This window comes from Macaca fascicularis, chromosome 2 (genome assembly GCF_037993035.2).
Source record: "Macaca fascicularis isolate 582-1 chromosome 2, T2T-MFA8v1.1".
Lineage (NCBI taxonomy): Eukaryota > Metazoa > Chordata > Mammalia > Primates > Cercopithecidae > Macaca > Macaca fascicularis.
The window spans coordinates 95,988,535-96,004,625 of record NC_088376.1 but is presented as its reverse complement, the minus strand read 5'-3'; the positions used below and the strand labels follow the sequence as shown (position 1 = coordinate 96,004,625).

The following is a 16,091-nucleotide window of genomic DNA, read 5'->3' as shown; positions in this document are numbered from 1 at the left end:
ATGTAACCTTTTTTTAATGAAGGCAATTCACTAAGTCTGAATGCAATTTTATCTGTAGATTTTTATAAAGTTGTTCATGTAAATTATTTTACAAATAAAAAAAAGGAATCTGACAATGTGTCCAAATTTTAGTCAGGAAAATATGGGTAGTTTAGGTATCCTACACACAGCATGCGTTTTTGCGTATACCCCAAGGTCACCAATGACCTCAGAGGGGTCTCGGTAAGGTCCCCACAGCGGGGTGGTGATGGCCTCCTAAAGGACTGGCAAATCCAAACCCTTTTTTTTCAGGTCTTTGATTTTACATATCTCTAGGGACCTTTCCTGATAACCTGCTAATTCAGGGTTGCTAAGATGATGCATTTGTAAACTAAAATTTGCACATTACTTGAGTGTCCTCAGGATTGAAATCTGACATTCTACTAAGATCCTGTAGCCTCTGTCAAAGTCATGACACCCTTGCCTGCAAGCAGACATGAGGATCTCTAAGGACGCTTTCAAACAAACCAAGGCTGGGGCTCACGTCAAAGGTTCTGCCTTAGTTGGACTGGGGTAACACCTAGGCAATAGGATTATTTTAAAAGCTCCTCAGATGATTCTAATATGCAGCCAGGATTAAGAACCATTGCTCCAACTAAAGCATTCTTTCTCCCCTGAACTTTATAGTAGTTTATCTTTAATGGCACTCAGCAAAACGTTAAAAACATGTTCTACATCTAATTGAAATTATTTAACACACATATTTCATTTCTTCTGCTGGGCTAGAAGCTCTTTGAGGACAGAGCTTGTGTTTGATTCATGAACAGGGTTTTGAACAGGGTTTAGCCGAGGACATTTGGTCTTACTATCTATCAGCTGTGCCCAATAAATATTTGTTAAATGCATAGCTGAAGCCTCACCCTAAGAAAGAACTACAAAAACCGAAGCCTTAAAACAATTGCATGCTGGGGAGGCCGAGGTGGGCAGATCACCTGAGGTCAGGAGTTCGAGACCAGCCTGGCCAACATAGTGAAACCCCTCTCTCTACTAAAATAAAAAAATTAGCCAGGCATGATGGTGGGTACCTATAATCCCAGCTACTCAGGAGGCTGAGAAGGAAGAAACACTTGAACTCGGGAGACAGTGGTTGCAGTGAGCTGAGATTGAACCACTGCACTCAAGCCTGGGCAGCTGAGCTAGACTCCATCTCAAAAAAAAAAAAAAAAAAAGGCTGCATGACTTTAGGTAAGTTACATAGCCTCTGAGCCTCTTGTAAAGTAATTTCTACCTCCTCAGGGTGTTGTGAAATAATGCCTGAAGCCAGGCAGGCAGAAGTTATCAGGAGCTCTGCCCTGCCAACTCAACCTATACTGGTAACCCCTCCCCCATTTCCCATTCTCCTTTTACTGATGTTTCATTCATTTATCTTTTTATTGTCAGTCTCTTCTCTCTCCCTATGGTGTGAGCTTTATGAGGATGGGATTTCTCTCAGTTTGGTTCATTGCTGTATCCTCAGCACCCAGAACAGTGTCTAGCACATAATAGGTGCTCAATAAATATTATTATTGTTGTTATTTTTTTGAGATGGAGTCTCAAAAGGCAAGAGTACAATGGTGCAATCTCAGCTTACTGCAACCTCCATCTCCCGGGTTCAAGCGATCCTTGTGCCTCAGCTTCCTGAGTAGCTGGGACTACAGGTGTGTGCCACCACGCCCTGCTAATTTTTGTATTTTTTAGTAGAAACAGGGTTTTGCCATGTTGACCAGGCTGGACTCGAACTCCTGACCTCAGGTGATTCTCCTGCCTTGGCTTCCCGAAGTGCTGGGACCACAGGTGTGAGCCACTGCGCCTGGCTCAATAAATATTTATTAAAAGAGAATGACATATGTTAGCCTATGTTTAAAAAAACAAATCCTGGCCAGGCGCGGTGGCTCAAGCCTGTAATCCCAGCACTTTGGGAGGCCGAGACGGGCGGATCACGAGGTCAGGAGATCGAGACCATCCTGGCTAACACGGTGAAACCCCATCTCTACTAAAAAAATACAAAAAACTAGCCGGGCGAGGTGGCAGGCGCCTGTAGTCCCAGCTACTCGGGAGGCTGAGGCAGGAGAATGGCGTGAACCCGGGAGGCGGAGCTTGCAGTGAGATGAGATCCGGCCACTGCACTCCAGCCTGGGCGGCAGAGCGAGACTCCGTCTCAAAAAAAAACCAAAAACCAAAAACCAAAAAACAAATCCTTTCCCTCCATACCAATAACATGAGTTACTTTTCTGGTACATATTTGCAGTCACTTATGATAAAGTGTTTCTTTTCTATTAAATTATATTTCTTTTTTGAGATGGAGTTTCGCTCTGTCGCCTAGGCTGGAGTGCAGTGGCATGATCTTGGCTCACTGCCAGCTCCACCTCCTGGGTTCATGCCATTCTCCTGCCTCAGCCTCCCGAGTGGCTGGGACTACAGGTGCCCAACACCACGCCCGGCTATTTTTTTTTTTTTTGAGACGGAGTCTCGCTCTGTCGCCCAGGCTGGAGTGCAGTGCCACAATCTCTGCTCACTGCAAGCTCCGCTCCGCCTCCCGGGTTCACGCCATTCTCCTGCCTCAGCTTCCCAAGTAGCTGGGACTACAGGCGCACGCCACCACGCCCGGCTAATTTTTTGTAATTTTAGTAGAGATGGGGTTTCACCGTGTTAGCCAGGATGGTCTCGAACTCCTGACCTCATGATCCACCCGCCTCGGCCTCCCAAAGTGCTGGGATTACAGACGTGAGCCACCGTGCCCGGCCTTTTTTTTTGTATTTTTAGTAGAGACAGGGTTTCACCATGTTAGCCAGGATGGTCTCGATCTCCTGATCCACCCGCCTCAGCCTCCCAAAGTGCTGGGATTACAGGCGTGAGCCACTGCGCCCCGCATTAAATTATATTTCTAACATAAACATGTATATTCTGAATTTATTCTATTTTGGAAATACATTATCGTTACTGGGAGTGTTAGCAGTGGTTCTATTTAACCACAGGGAGGGCTGGAGCAGGGATCATGGCATGGTTGGGGCTGGGTCTGCAGACTGCAGCAGAGAAGCAGCGCCTGGCACGGCCCGCTGAGGCCAAGGGAAGCTGAACCCTGCTGCTCATGCACATTCAGAACTCAAGTCCTAGGTGTTCCAGAGACAGAAGAGCAGGGTGTCCATCGCGTGGCTGAACTGCACCCACAGCTCCACTAGCTGGGCCTTCGTCCATCCTGAGCCCCCATCTAGCTCCGTCTCTCTGGGTCTCAACTCCTTCCCTGCTAACTCCCCCAACTCCTTTGGGCCTATGGAGAGGACAGAGGCTCAGTCACGAAGTGGGAAGGGGACAGGATTAGAGGAGTGTGGGGCCCAGTGTGAAGGGCGAGTGTGGGCAGTGCTGACTTCCCTTACCAGGCAGGTGGGTGGGGGTGAGACCCAAGCTCTTATTTCCCTTCTGAGGCGCCGTGGGACAGCATCTTCCTGGGCTGGTGCAGTGGAGCAGCAGGGAGTGGAGCCACCGAGGCAGGGGTGGGGGCTGGGTGGTGGCCACGTGCAGCAGGTAGGTAATGAAGACGGTCTCCAGCAGGTTGCCCACCATCAGGGAGAGGCGAAGTAGACACCTTGGGTGGGGATAAGAAGCAGGCTTGAGGCAGGTCCACAGGTACCATGACTAAGCCACCCGTTTCCCTATTTCACACAGAGGGCCCTTTCTGAGATGCTCTTTTTCTCCCTTCTGCCTCAGGAGCCCCAGCAGCCCTAAAAGAAAAGACTTCTTTTTCTTTTTCCATTTTCCAACTGTGGGAGGAGCTGTACTGATGATGGGTGACACTAGCGGGGAGTAGTGTATTCACCATGCGCAGGAAGACGCTGCAGCCCAGCTGAAGGGTGGCCTAGAATGGGGCACAATTCGCACTTTCTGCTGGTAGGTAGAAGCTGAGGGCATCGATGGCAAGCAGAAAGCCCCTGGGGGCCAGGCGTGGTGGCTTAGGCCTGTAATCCCAGCACTTTGGGAGGCCGATGTGGAAGGATCTCTTGAGGCCAGGAGTTCGACATTTCAGTGAGCAGTGATTGTGCCAATGCCCTCCAGCCTGGGCGATAGAGTGAGACCCTGTCTCTAAAAATATATATAGATAAATAAATTAAAAGAAAGCCACTGTGCACCAGAAAGTTTATCACACAGAGGCTGGGCCTGCACCTGATGGCCACCTGGTGAGGAGGAATGAGCAGAGAACTGGTGAAGCCAGCCCTAAAGGGGGCCCAAAGGCTGGTTCCAGCCCCATCCTTCTTTGGTGTCCTCACACCAGCAAGGGCTCTCTCTGGGGCTGAAAGAGAAGCAGTTTTTATGTGACTAACAAGATGCCCCCGTACCTCCAAACAAACCCTAGGTCAGAGCTGGCAGCTTCCAAAAGGGGTGTTGCTTTGAGGGACTTAGGAGAGAGGAAGGCTCCGAGGGCTATGGTGCCCAAGGACCATCTGGTCTTGGGGCAAGAAGTAAGAGGATCTGCCTGTTGGACTCAGATGGGTCTGGTGAGGGAGGAGGTGGTAGTGAGGGGTACAGCTATGCCAGATTCTCTAGGTTCACAGACAACATGATTTGGTCAAAAAGACTGGAACCCACAGATATCTTCAGGGTGGCCTCGTTGATGCCCAGGAGCTCCCACTTCCACTGTGTTTGGACAGTGTCACTTGAAGTACCTATTTCCTATACTTCCTTGTCCATGCCCATGTTATCCACTGCAGGAGAGACAAACATTTATTCAACACACATCTGCCTGGTACCTGCTCGTGCGGGCGTGATGAATTAGAAAACTAATTCAGCTACCTTTTCCAGATTGCCCAATACAATGACTTCCTTGCTGCTTATTTGCCTCCTTTCTATTCTGGGGTGTCTCAGTGTCTCACTCCTTTCTGTTGCAGGATCCTTAGGGTGTCACTTTTCTGGCTGGAAACCTCTGTGGCCAGTGCTGCCTTTGTCTGAGTTTTGCTTGGGTCCACTGGGCTCATTCTGCCCACTCGGCTTGACCGGCTGCACCTGGCTCATGCTACCAGCCTGGATCCCACCCCTCCAAGGGCAAGCCAGGTATGGAGTGGCGAGGAGTGTGTGAGTGAGTGAGTGTGGAGTCTGGCCACTGTGCACAGTCAGGCACGCCAGCTGCTGCAGTGGGCAGCTCCAGGTGCTGACATGGCTGCTGGCTGTCTGCAAGGCCGTGGCTGGACCAGGCACACCATAAGCAGCTTCCATGACTGCTGCTGGGGGAACACAATAACACCTGGAAGCTTGGAGATTCCAGGGACTGCAGGGCCTCAAAGAGGGAGTCACAGCCCTGGCTTGGGGAGCTCCCAGGTCTGGGCTTCCCAAAGGGCTGCAGCTCTTCTCTCCTCTTCAGCCACAACATGGTGAGCAAGGGCTGTGTTTCAGTCCTGCCATTGGGCAGGTCCTGAGTTCTTGTCCTGTGTCCTGGAAGAATGAGGTAAGCAGACAAGTGGAGGGTAAGCAAGATGAAGAGGAGATTTATTGAGTGACAGAATAGCTCAGAGGAGACCCTGGGGTGAATAGCTCCTCTCTGCAGCTGGTCTTCCCGCCGTCTGCACCTCTCAGCAGAGAGGAGGCCCTGGAGTGAGTAGTTGGATGTCTGCTCAGCTCTGGCTGAGCCTGGGGCTTTCGTGGGCCTTAGAGGTGAGGAAGTGCATGCCGATTGGTCCATGGGCGGCCAAGGGCAGGCCTGGAAAAAGCACCACAAGTTCTCACTCCAGTATGTGGAACTAGCAGCCTGATCCTCAGCCTTCAGGCACTCCCTGGCCTGAAGGTGGGGCCTCATGAGGAACCCGCCCCCTTCCGCCCAGGAACCTGTCTGCCTCTCACTGCTGTTCATGGTGCCCAGGCTGTAGGTGCCAAGGGGCACCTGCAGGCCAGCACTGAGATGCCCTCAGTGCCCCCCTTGGCTTCCCTCCTATGCTCCTTGGTACCCAAAGTCTGGAGGGGGCCAAGGTGGCAGGGGGTTGGTGTGTCAGCACTGCTCTGAGTGCGTGCACACCCAACCAGGCTCTGACAGCACCCGGGTTCAGCCTCGACTTTGCTTCGAGATCAGAGCAGGCACCGACGGCAGGGAGAAGCCAGGCAGTGAAAGCAGGCATTTCCAAGCCTGCAAGAGCAGGGAGTGGGGCCTTCCTGGGCCTCCAAGAGTACAGGCATACGTGGGTCTGCAGCCATGGTTTGGGCAGCTGCAGCTGCACCTGGGAGGGTGGGGCTCCTGCCTGCTCAGTGGAGTGTGCAGCCCAGCTGTGCCTCCCTGCTACAGTCCGCGTGATGGTGGTGGTGCTCCAGACAGGACACTGCTGCTGTCACTCCTAAGTTCAACTCCCACCTCACTATCCACACAAATACCCTACTGTTCTTTTTATGTATTTAAAAAACTGAATTTACCTTTTTTTTTGAGACAGGATTGTGCTCTGTCACCCAGACTGGAGTGCAGTGACACAATCAGAGCTGACTGTCGCCTCAAACTCCTGGGCTCAAGTGATCCTCTCATCTCAGCCTCCTGAGTAGCTGGGACTACAGGTGTGCACTACCACGCCTGGCTGATTTTTGCATTTTTTGTAGAGACCAGGGTTTTGCTGGTCTCAAACTCCTGGGCTCAAGCAATTCACCTGCCACCATCTTTTCTGCCCGCCATTTTCTTGTTTCTAGGGGAGAAGCTAATCAGCTGTGATCTTGCTTCTCTCTGAAGTAAGTGTTTAGTGGCTGCACTGAATGAGTTTGCCCTGCACTGTCCTGGCCTGTTCCTTGCAGACAGGGCTTCCCTCCAGCTTCCCTAGCCCTCCAGCATACCCACGATTCCATGATGAAGATGTCTGGGAACCACGGGTTCTCAGCTGTCACAGTGAGTTTATTGATATCACCATATTCTTCTGGGTCCCAGCTGCTGAGTGGGTTTTCCCAGATCTAGAGCACAAGGCACAGAAGGATGTGGTATGGTTGAAGTCTGGAACTGGCTTATGTCAGCATCTCCTGCCCTTCCATTCCTTTACAAATACATACATATGTATTTTTTTCTCAATGTAGGTACTATGGGCATATGACGAAACTTTAACCATTCCACAATGGTATAATATATAAAGCAACGTTCTCCCTCCTCAATTCACCCCAATTCACTCCCTATCCCACCTCGGTCTCATTATTAACATTTTCTTGTGTATCATCCAACAAATAATAATAATATATATTCCAACACTTTTTTTTTTTTTTTTTTGAGATGGAGCCTCACTCTGTCGCCCCAGGCTGGAGTGCAATGGCGCGATCTTGGCTCACTGCACCCTCTGCCTCCCAGGTTCAAGCGATTCTCCTGTCTCAGCCTCTCAAGTAGCTGGGATTACAGGAGTGTGCCACCACGCCTGGTTCAGCACTCATTTTTATTTACATAGATAGAATCATACTAGGCATATTGTTATGCATGTTGCTTTTTTGACCTCATTTCCTTAAAAAAATTTTTTTTGTTCTCTTTTTTGCTGCACTTTAGCCATGACTCCACCTCATTTCCTTTTTTAAAAAAATTTTTTTTTGAGACAGAGTCTTGCTCTGTCGCCCAGGCTGGAGTGCAGTGGCGCCATCTCGGCTCACTGTAAGCTCCGCCTCCCGGGTTCACGCTATTCTCCTGCCTCAGCCTCCCGAGTAGCTGGGACTACAGGCGCCCGCCACCATGCCTGGCTAATTTTTTGTATTTTTAATGGAGACAGTGTTTCACCGTGTTTGCCAGGATGGTCTCGATCTCCTGACCTCGTGATCCACCCACCTCGGCCTCCCAAAGTGCTGGGATTAGAGGCATGAGCCATGGCGCCCGGCCTTTTTAAAAAAGTTTTTAGAGACAGGGTCTCACTCTGTTGCTCAGGATGGAGTGCAGTGCCATAATCATGACTCACTGCAGCCTCCTGGTCTCAAGCAATCCTCCCACCTCAGCCTCCTGAGTTGCTGGGACTACAGGCATGTACCACCACACTTAGTTAATTTTTAATTTTTTTATAGAGATAGGATCTTGCTGTGTTGCCCAGGCTGGACTCAAACTCCTGGCTTTGAGTGATCCTCCCACCTCAGCCTCCCAAAGTGCTGATATTATAGGTATAAACCACTGTGCCCAGCCCCTCATTTCCTTTTGAATTCTGATTTCTTTTCTCTCCTTGGTGATAACTGTCTCCCCTTTTCTAGCTAACAAAATCTTGTTGGCCTTTCACCTCCCACTTTAGAGAAATCTTAAGCTGGACGCTGGTTACACCTGGGCCCTGAAGCTTACTTTGGGACTTCCAACTAAATGCCCTCCTTCTCCCTGTATTTTATATCTATGTCTTTCAAAGTTGATTTGCAGCCTAGGAAGCTATTTGTTGTCAACACTGGCCCCATTCTGGTTGTATTTATTTATGCCCTCAGGCACTGTCAATTTCGATAAACATGATTTTGCAAGCAAAGCCAGAAAAAAAAGGGTAGGAGAAAGAGAGAAGGAAACTGAATCTCACTCACATACCATATTTAACCACAGAAATGACAACAGCAGCTAAAGTTGTGCACTCTGTCCATAAATAAATAAATAAATAAAATTCCCATGCAGGATCATTCATGGCATGAAACCAGGACCTAATCTATCTCCCACCATTGTTTCCTAAGTGGTCCCAAGTGACAGTTCACCTTTTCAATCACAAGTCACAAAAGAAGGGTAGGTCAGAAAAATACAGGTTGCATGGAAAATGTAGGTGAAAAAACAGTACGGGAGCTCATTGGGAATGCATTTTTTTGTAGAATATTTCCACAAGGGCAGGACTCAAGGATAAATGTTCCCTACAGAAATATTACTGCAGCATTCCTGTTCATGTTTCCCCGTGACACAGGATGAGCATCCAACTTGCACAAAATTCTTTCAGGGGATTCATTGCTCATCACCGCACCAGGGCAATGTTGGGTTGACCATGTAAAGAGTTTTTGTTCCGGCTGGGCGCGGTGGCTAACGTCTGTAATCCAGCACTTTGGAAGGCTGAGGCAGGTGGATTACCTGAGGTCGGGAGTCCGAAACTGGCTGGCCAAAATGGTGAAACCTTGTCTCTACTAAAAATACAAAAATTAGCTGGGTGTGTTGGCACATGCCTGTATTCCCAGCTACTCGGGAGGCTGAGGCAGGAGAATTGCTTGATCCCAGGAGGCAAAGGTTGCAGTGAGCTGAGATCGTGCCACTGCACTCCAGCCTGGCCGACAGAGTGAGACTCTGTCTCAAAAACAAAAAACAGCAACAAAAAAGGAGTGTTTGTTCCTTATTAGAAGCCATGGAAAGGATGCAGGGATTAGGTCTCACCACTTCCAGTATGGCAGACAGGGTGAAGGAGATGTTGACATGAGCGGGGAGGCTGGAGTTGATGACTGGACAGAAGGCCTTCTGTTTAAATATGGCCTGGAAGGCAGCAGGGTCCACCCCATGCTGGTAAAAGCCTGAGCAATTAATGGTAAAAGTATTTGTCCCTCCTATAGAGAGCTGAGACCTTCTGTGTTTGCTAGGTGAGAGAGGTGCCAGGGCTGGGGCCTGAGAGCCTCTCTGCAGAGAAAAACAATGTGAACTCTGGGAGAGGCATGTGAGCCCCTCCTTCCTGGGCCAAGATTCCCTTCTTGCCAGAAGTGGGAGAGTGGGCTGGGCTGGTAGGCAAATGGTGGAAGTTGATGTGGTGAGCTGAGTCAGAGCCCAGGCCTTTCTTCCTGTGTTTTTGCTCCCATATAAACCTACCTAAATTTGCATGCGGAGAGCCCCTCCAGGGAGTCCTATTCCCTCCATACAACCCTAAGGCTTTGGCCTTTATCTGACCTTCCTTTTTTACCCTCTGGCTCTATCGTGATTCTTCCTTATAGCCACTGAACAAAATTTTCCTGATATGCTTTTCCTCCATTTTTCCCTCTTCTTCTGAGGTTTTCCTGACTCCTGAAAGGAAAATTTAGAGAGAAATAAACATGAGTGTGACATAAAATATATGGGGAATAAAGGAATGTTGTATTCAATGTGAGTTTATTGACTACTTCCTATGTGTGGTACTTACTGCCCCTCTCAAGTTCCTCTAAGATCTGTGGGTGCCATTTTCATCACCACCATCTTGCAAAAATCTCTTGGACCCTCCATCCACCATGTGGTTGGTGGAGCCACACAATGAAGTGAAAAGCCCTTCTGTCCACCTCACCCGCACGCCACCACTGGTTATTCCTGTAACTACAGCCCAGAAAGTCCTTTCCCATGCCTCTTCCACTATCTTTCCATACCAGGTGATTCATAAGGTTCATCTCCAAACTACAGAGAAACACATCCCAGGGGAAGTGAATGTTCTTTCGCTCCACATCGCCGCCTCCACAAGATCTTCCCAAGCAACACCAGAAAGTCAACAGGACCTGAGCTATGTTCTAGTAACGATAGCTTGGTAGAAAGGAAGAGTTGGCCGTTATGTAAGAGTGGAATTGGAGAGGTGGGAAAGTGGAGGGACAGACAGTTTGCAGGCAAATGAGAGCGGGGCTGTACGTACTGACCAGTGAAATCGGCGTTTCATCTGCAACTAAGAGGAAGCCAAAACATGGATCCTACAGAGAATTTTAACCTGTCTGTTTTGAATTTTCTGCAGCTCTGGAGAATGAGAAGTTTCCTGGATGTTGCCCTAAACAATATCCCCATCTTCCTCTGTGCTTGTCCTATCTTACCTTGAAGCAGAAGGCTGACAGTGAGGCAGAAGAGAACACCCCCAGGCCAGCAGGCCACCTCCCTCCATCCTCCTCTCCTGCGCTTTTGTCTGGAGACTCATCAGGATCCCCTAGATCCTTGAGCTTGAAGGAGCTGGGACCACTCTGGTTGCTGGTTTTGAATCCTCCTCATGTCACGTGACCACTCTCTGTGAGTGGCTGTGGCCAGAGGGATCCCAGCAGAGTGTTCTGCCGTGCTTCTGCCCAGGTACGCCTTCTGGGCTCCAGGCAGGCAGGAAGTTGGGCCAAGATGGGGGAAGAAGCACCTATTTGTCACTCCTGTCTAAATGAGTGGTGTTTTGTTTGTTTGTTTGTTTGTTTTTTGAAACAGAGTCTTGCTCTGTCGCCCAGGCTGGAGTGCAATGGCGCAATCTTGGCTCACTGCAACCTCTACCTCCCGGGTTCAAGCAATTCTCCTGCCTCGGCCTCCCAAGCAGCTGGGATTATAGGCGTCTGCCACCACTCCCGGCTGATTTTTTGTATTTTTAGTAGAGATAGGGTTTCGTCATATTGGCCAGGCTGGTCTCGAACTCCTGAACTCAAGTAATCCACCTGCTTCAGCCTCCCAAAGTGCTGGGATTACAGGTGTGAGCCACCGTGCCCCGCCTAGATGAGTGGCTTTAAATTTGTGTTCCAAGTACCTTTCAAAGAAAATGGGGGAGCTGAGGGATGGGGCAGGTGAGGCCATTGACAAAGGCATTGTCACATCTTTGTGGAACTAACTGCCTCAGGGAAAGGGCATGGGCCGCCAGGAAAGGAATGGTTATGCTGTCTCGTGGTGGGGACACTTGCTAATTTTAGAAGACAAGAACATGCAACAATTTTGTTGCAGACCTAGAAATGTATTCTTTACTGTGGACATTAGGAATTATCATCAATGTTGAGTTAAGAAGCTCAGTTCAGAAGGTAAGCTCCATTTCATTACATAAACCCAACTGACAGATCTCTGTCTCCACAGCTAGCACTGAAGCACAGATCTGCGTCATTCCTCGTTTGCACTATTGCAATAGCCTCTTCATAAAGTGTTCTCTGTCTGGTTTCTCCCCAGTTGAATCTTTCATTTTTGTCGTTCTCCTAAAACAGAACTTTCCAGCTTATGCTTTCTTGTCTAGTATCTCTAAAGCCTATAGCCCTGGGGCCACTAGGGAATATGTGTGGGCAGAGAATCATTTGATGAACTTTTTGAAATACCTGCACACACATGCTTCCACCCCTACTGAGAAGTGTGTGTGTGTTTAAAAAGCTCCCCAACCAGCTCCAGCCTGGCCAACATGGTGAAACTCCATCTCTACTAAAAATACAAAAATTAGCTGGGCGTGGTGGCGGGCACCTGTAATGTCAGCTACTTGGGAGGTTTAGGCAGGATAATTGCTTCAACCTGGGAGGCAGAGGTTGCGGTGAGCCAAGATCACACCACTGCACCCCAGTGTGGGCGACAGAGCAAGACTCCATCTCAAAAAAAAAAAGAAAAAAAAATATATATATATTCAGTAAACCATGCTGTAAACAGGTATGCTATCATCTAGGCTTTGTTGTTCTATTTATAGAGCATAGGCAGAGTAAATTTAGCATTATTCTTAAGGGCTCTAGAATTCTCCAAATGGCAAATAAGCATTGGTTTCAACTTAATCACCAATGGCCTTAGTGTCTCATAAAGTCAGTCTGTCCTTTGAAGCTTTGAAGCCAGGCCTTGCCTACTCCTCTCTAGCAATAAAAGTCCTAGAGGGCATCTTTTTTTTTTTTTTTTTGGAAATGGAGTCTTGCTCTGTCGTCCAGGCTGGCGTGCAATGGTGCCATCTCGGCTCACTGCAACCTCCGCCTCCCGGGTTCAAGCGATTCTCCTGCCTCAGCCTCCCGAACAGCTGGGATTACAGGCCTGTGCCACCATCCCTGGCTGATTTTGTATTTTTAGTAGAGATGGGGTTTCACCATGTTGGCCAGGCTGGTCTCCAACTCCTGACCTCAGGTGATCTGCCCGCCTTGGGCTCCCAAAGTGCTGAGATTACAGTTGTGAGTCACTGTGCCCGGCTGATGGCATCTTCTTCTAAGAGAAGGCTGTTTCATCTATGTTGCAAATCTATTGTTTAGTGTAGCCGCCTTTGTCAATGATCTTAGCTAGATCTCTGGATAACTTGCTGCAGCTTCTTCATCAGCACTTGCCACTTCTTTAACTTGTATGTTACAGAGATGGCTACTTTCTTAGACCTCATGGACTAACCTCTGCTACCATCAACCTTTTTTTCTGCAGCTTCTTCACCTCTCTTAGCCTTTATAGAATTGAAGAGAGTTGGAGTCTTGCTCTGAATTAGGCTTTGGCTTAAGGGACTGTTATAGCTGGTTTGATCTTTATTCAAACCAGTCTAACTTTCTCCATATTAACAAAAAGGCTGTCTCCCTTTCTTAGCATTCATCTATTCACTCTGGAGTAACACTTTTAATTTCTTTCAAGAATGAACCCATGAAATGTTTGCTTCTCATCCCTACAACTTCGGGCTCTGCTGTTTCAGAAGTCTTAGAGGACGCCTTCCACCAGGTGATACAACAATGGTTCCGTTAAATTGGAAGTTGAGACTACCACTTGACCAATTTGGACTCTGCATGCCATTGAATCAACAGGCAACAAAGGGGTGGTTGATCCTGACTATTGTGGGGAAACTGGGTTACTACAATATAATGGTGGAAGAAGGAGAATAATGAGAATACAGATGCTGTGAGGTGCCTCTTAGCACTCTTAGGTCTTGTGACTAAAGTCGGTGGAAAACTACAGCAACCTAAAACAGACAGGACTACTAAATGCTCAGTCCCTGGAGGGGTGAAGATTTGGGCCACTCTATCAGGTAAGAAACCATGACCAGCCATGGAGCTTGTTGAAAACAAAAGGAATGTGGACTAGGCAGCGGAAGAAGGTCATTGTTAAGTACCAGATATGACCATATAACCAGTTATAGTCATGAAAACTGTGATAGTTATACCTATTTCTTCCTCATTTTGATATGAATATATTTGTGTATATGTTAGACAGTTTATTTTTCTTCTCTTCCCCCATGTCCTTCCATAGAACAAAATATATATTATTAGTAGTTAACTGGCTGGGTGCAGTGGCTCACGCCTGTAATCTCACACTTTGGGAGGCTGAAGTGGGCGGATAACTTGAGGTTAGGACTTCGAGACCAGCCTGGCCAACATGGTGAAACCCTGTCTCTATTAAAAATACAAAAAGGGCGTGGTAGTGTGGGCCTGTAATCCCAGCTACTCGGGAGGCTGAGAGAGGAGAATCGCTTGAACCCAGGAGGCAGAGGTTGCAGTGAGCTGAGATCATACCACTGCACTCCAGCCTGGATGATAGAGCAAGACTCCATCTCAAACAAAACAAAACAAAACAAAAACCCAGAAGGCTGAGGCAGGAGGATTGCTTGAGGCCAGGAGTTTGAGACCAGCTTGGGAAGCATAGTGAGACCTCCATCTCTACAAAAAAAAGAAAAAAAAATTAGCTGGGTGTGGTGGCGTGTGACTATAGTCCTACCTACTCAGGAGGCTGAGGCAGGAGGATTGCTTGAGCCCCGGAGTTTGAGGCTACAGTGAATTATGATCATGCCACTGCACTCCAGCCCGAGTGACAGAGTGAGACTCCATCTGTATTTTTAAAAAATAATAAAATAAAGAAAAAAGAAAGCTCTATTGTTAAGGGATCTTTTTCTTGGAAAATCTCCTACTGAAATCTCCCTCATTATTTGTAAAACCTTTATTTGGTCTTCTTTTTTTTTTTTGAGACAGACTTTCACTCTTACCCAGGCTGGAGTACAATGGTGCCATCTTGGCTTACTGCAAACTGCCTCCTGGGTTCAAGTAATTCTCCTGCCTCAGGCTCCTGAGTAACTGGAATTACAGGCATGCACCACCATGCCTGGCTAATTTCTGTATTTTTTAGTAGAGACGGGGTTTCTTCATGTTGGTCAGGCTGGTCTCGAACTCCCGACCTTGGGTGATCCACTCTCCTCGGACTCTCAAAGTGGTGGGATTACAGGCGTGAGTCCCCAGCTGGTCTTCATTCTTAAAAGATCATTTTGCTACATATAGAATTCTAGATGGAATTGTTTCTTCCTAGCATTTAGAAAATATCTTACTGTCTTCTGGCTTCCTTTTTTTTTTTTTTTTTTTTTGGAAGTTGGCTGTCAGTTCAGTTGCTGTTTTTTAAGGTGAATTTTTTCTCTTTAGCTTTTTTTTTTCAAGTAAGTTTTTTTCTATTGTACTAAAATAGAAATACAGTATTTTGTGTAACATAATATTTACCATTTTATCCATTTAAGTGTACAGTTCAAGGGCATTAAATACATTCACATTATTGTGTGATCATCACCATTATCCATCTCCAGAACTTTTTCTTTATCCCAAACTGAAACTCTGTACCCATTAAACAATAACTCCCATCCCCCTCGCTCCGCCGATGGCAACCGCTCTTCTACTTTCTGTCTTTATGAAATTGATTATTCAATACTTCGACTATTACGTATATATTTATGATTTTATATATAATGTATTTATAATTTTATGAATATTTATGTAAAATATATATTTGACTATGCTTTGACTATTCTTTTTTAAAATTAAAAAATGTTTTATTGCTAAAAGATGTCTATCCTTATCCAACGCCATATTATCTCAACCGTTGTATCTTTATAGTAAGATAAAGTCAAACAGTGTAATTCCTCCACCTTTGTTCTTCTTTTAAGCATCTTATGACTATTATTTCACAAGCTGATTCTAAAGTATATATGGAAATGAAAATGCATAAAAATAAATAATTTACTTTTTAATGCTTTTTGTTTTTGGTTAATAACATACCAATTTATTTTCAAACTTTATTAACATTATTGTATTTTTTTCTCAGGAAATATAAAGGTATGCTTATTCTGAAGTGCAGATTTTTAAAACTCTTCAAAATTAAAAGAAAAATGTAATTGTGGCAAATACACATGATATGGTTTGGCTGTGTCCCCACCCAAGTCTCAACTTGAATTCTGTCTCCCAGAATTCCCATGCATTGTGGGAGGGACCCAGGGGGAGATAACTGAATCATGGGGGCCAGTCTTTCCCATGCTATTCTCGTGATAGTGAACATGTTCCAGGAGATCTGATGGGTTTATCAGGGGTTTCTGCTTTTGCTTCTTCCTCATTCTCTTGCCACCACCATGTAAGAAGTGCCTTTCACCCTCCACCATGATTCTGAGGCCTCCCCAGCCATGTGGAACTGTTAAGTCCAATTAAACCTCTTTTCATTCCCAGGTTCGGGTATGTTTTTATCACAAGCGTGAAAACTAACTAATACAATACATAGCATAAAATTTACCATCTTAACCATTTTT

At 47.0% G+C, this 16,091-nt stretch overlaps 1 pseudogene; it reads right to left on the bottom strand.

Annotated features, from left to right (window-relative positions):
- Nucleotides 1-3,068: 3,068 nt before the first annotated feature.
- LOC102122494 (5-hydroxytryptamine receptor 3C-like) lies at nt 3,069-11,714 on the bottom strand (annotated as a pseudogene).
- Nucleotides 11,715-16,091: the final 4,377 nt, after the last annotated feature.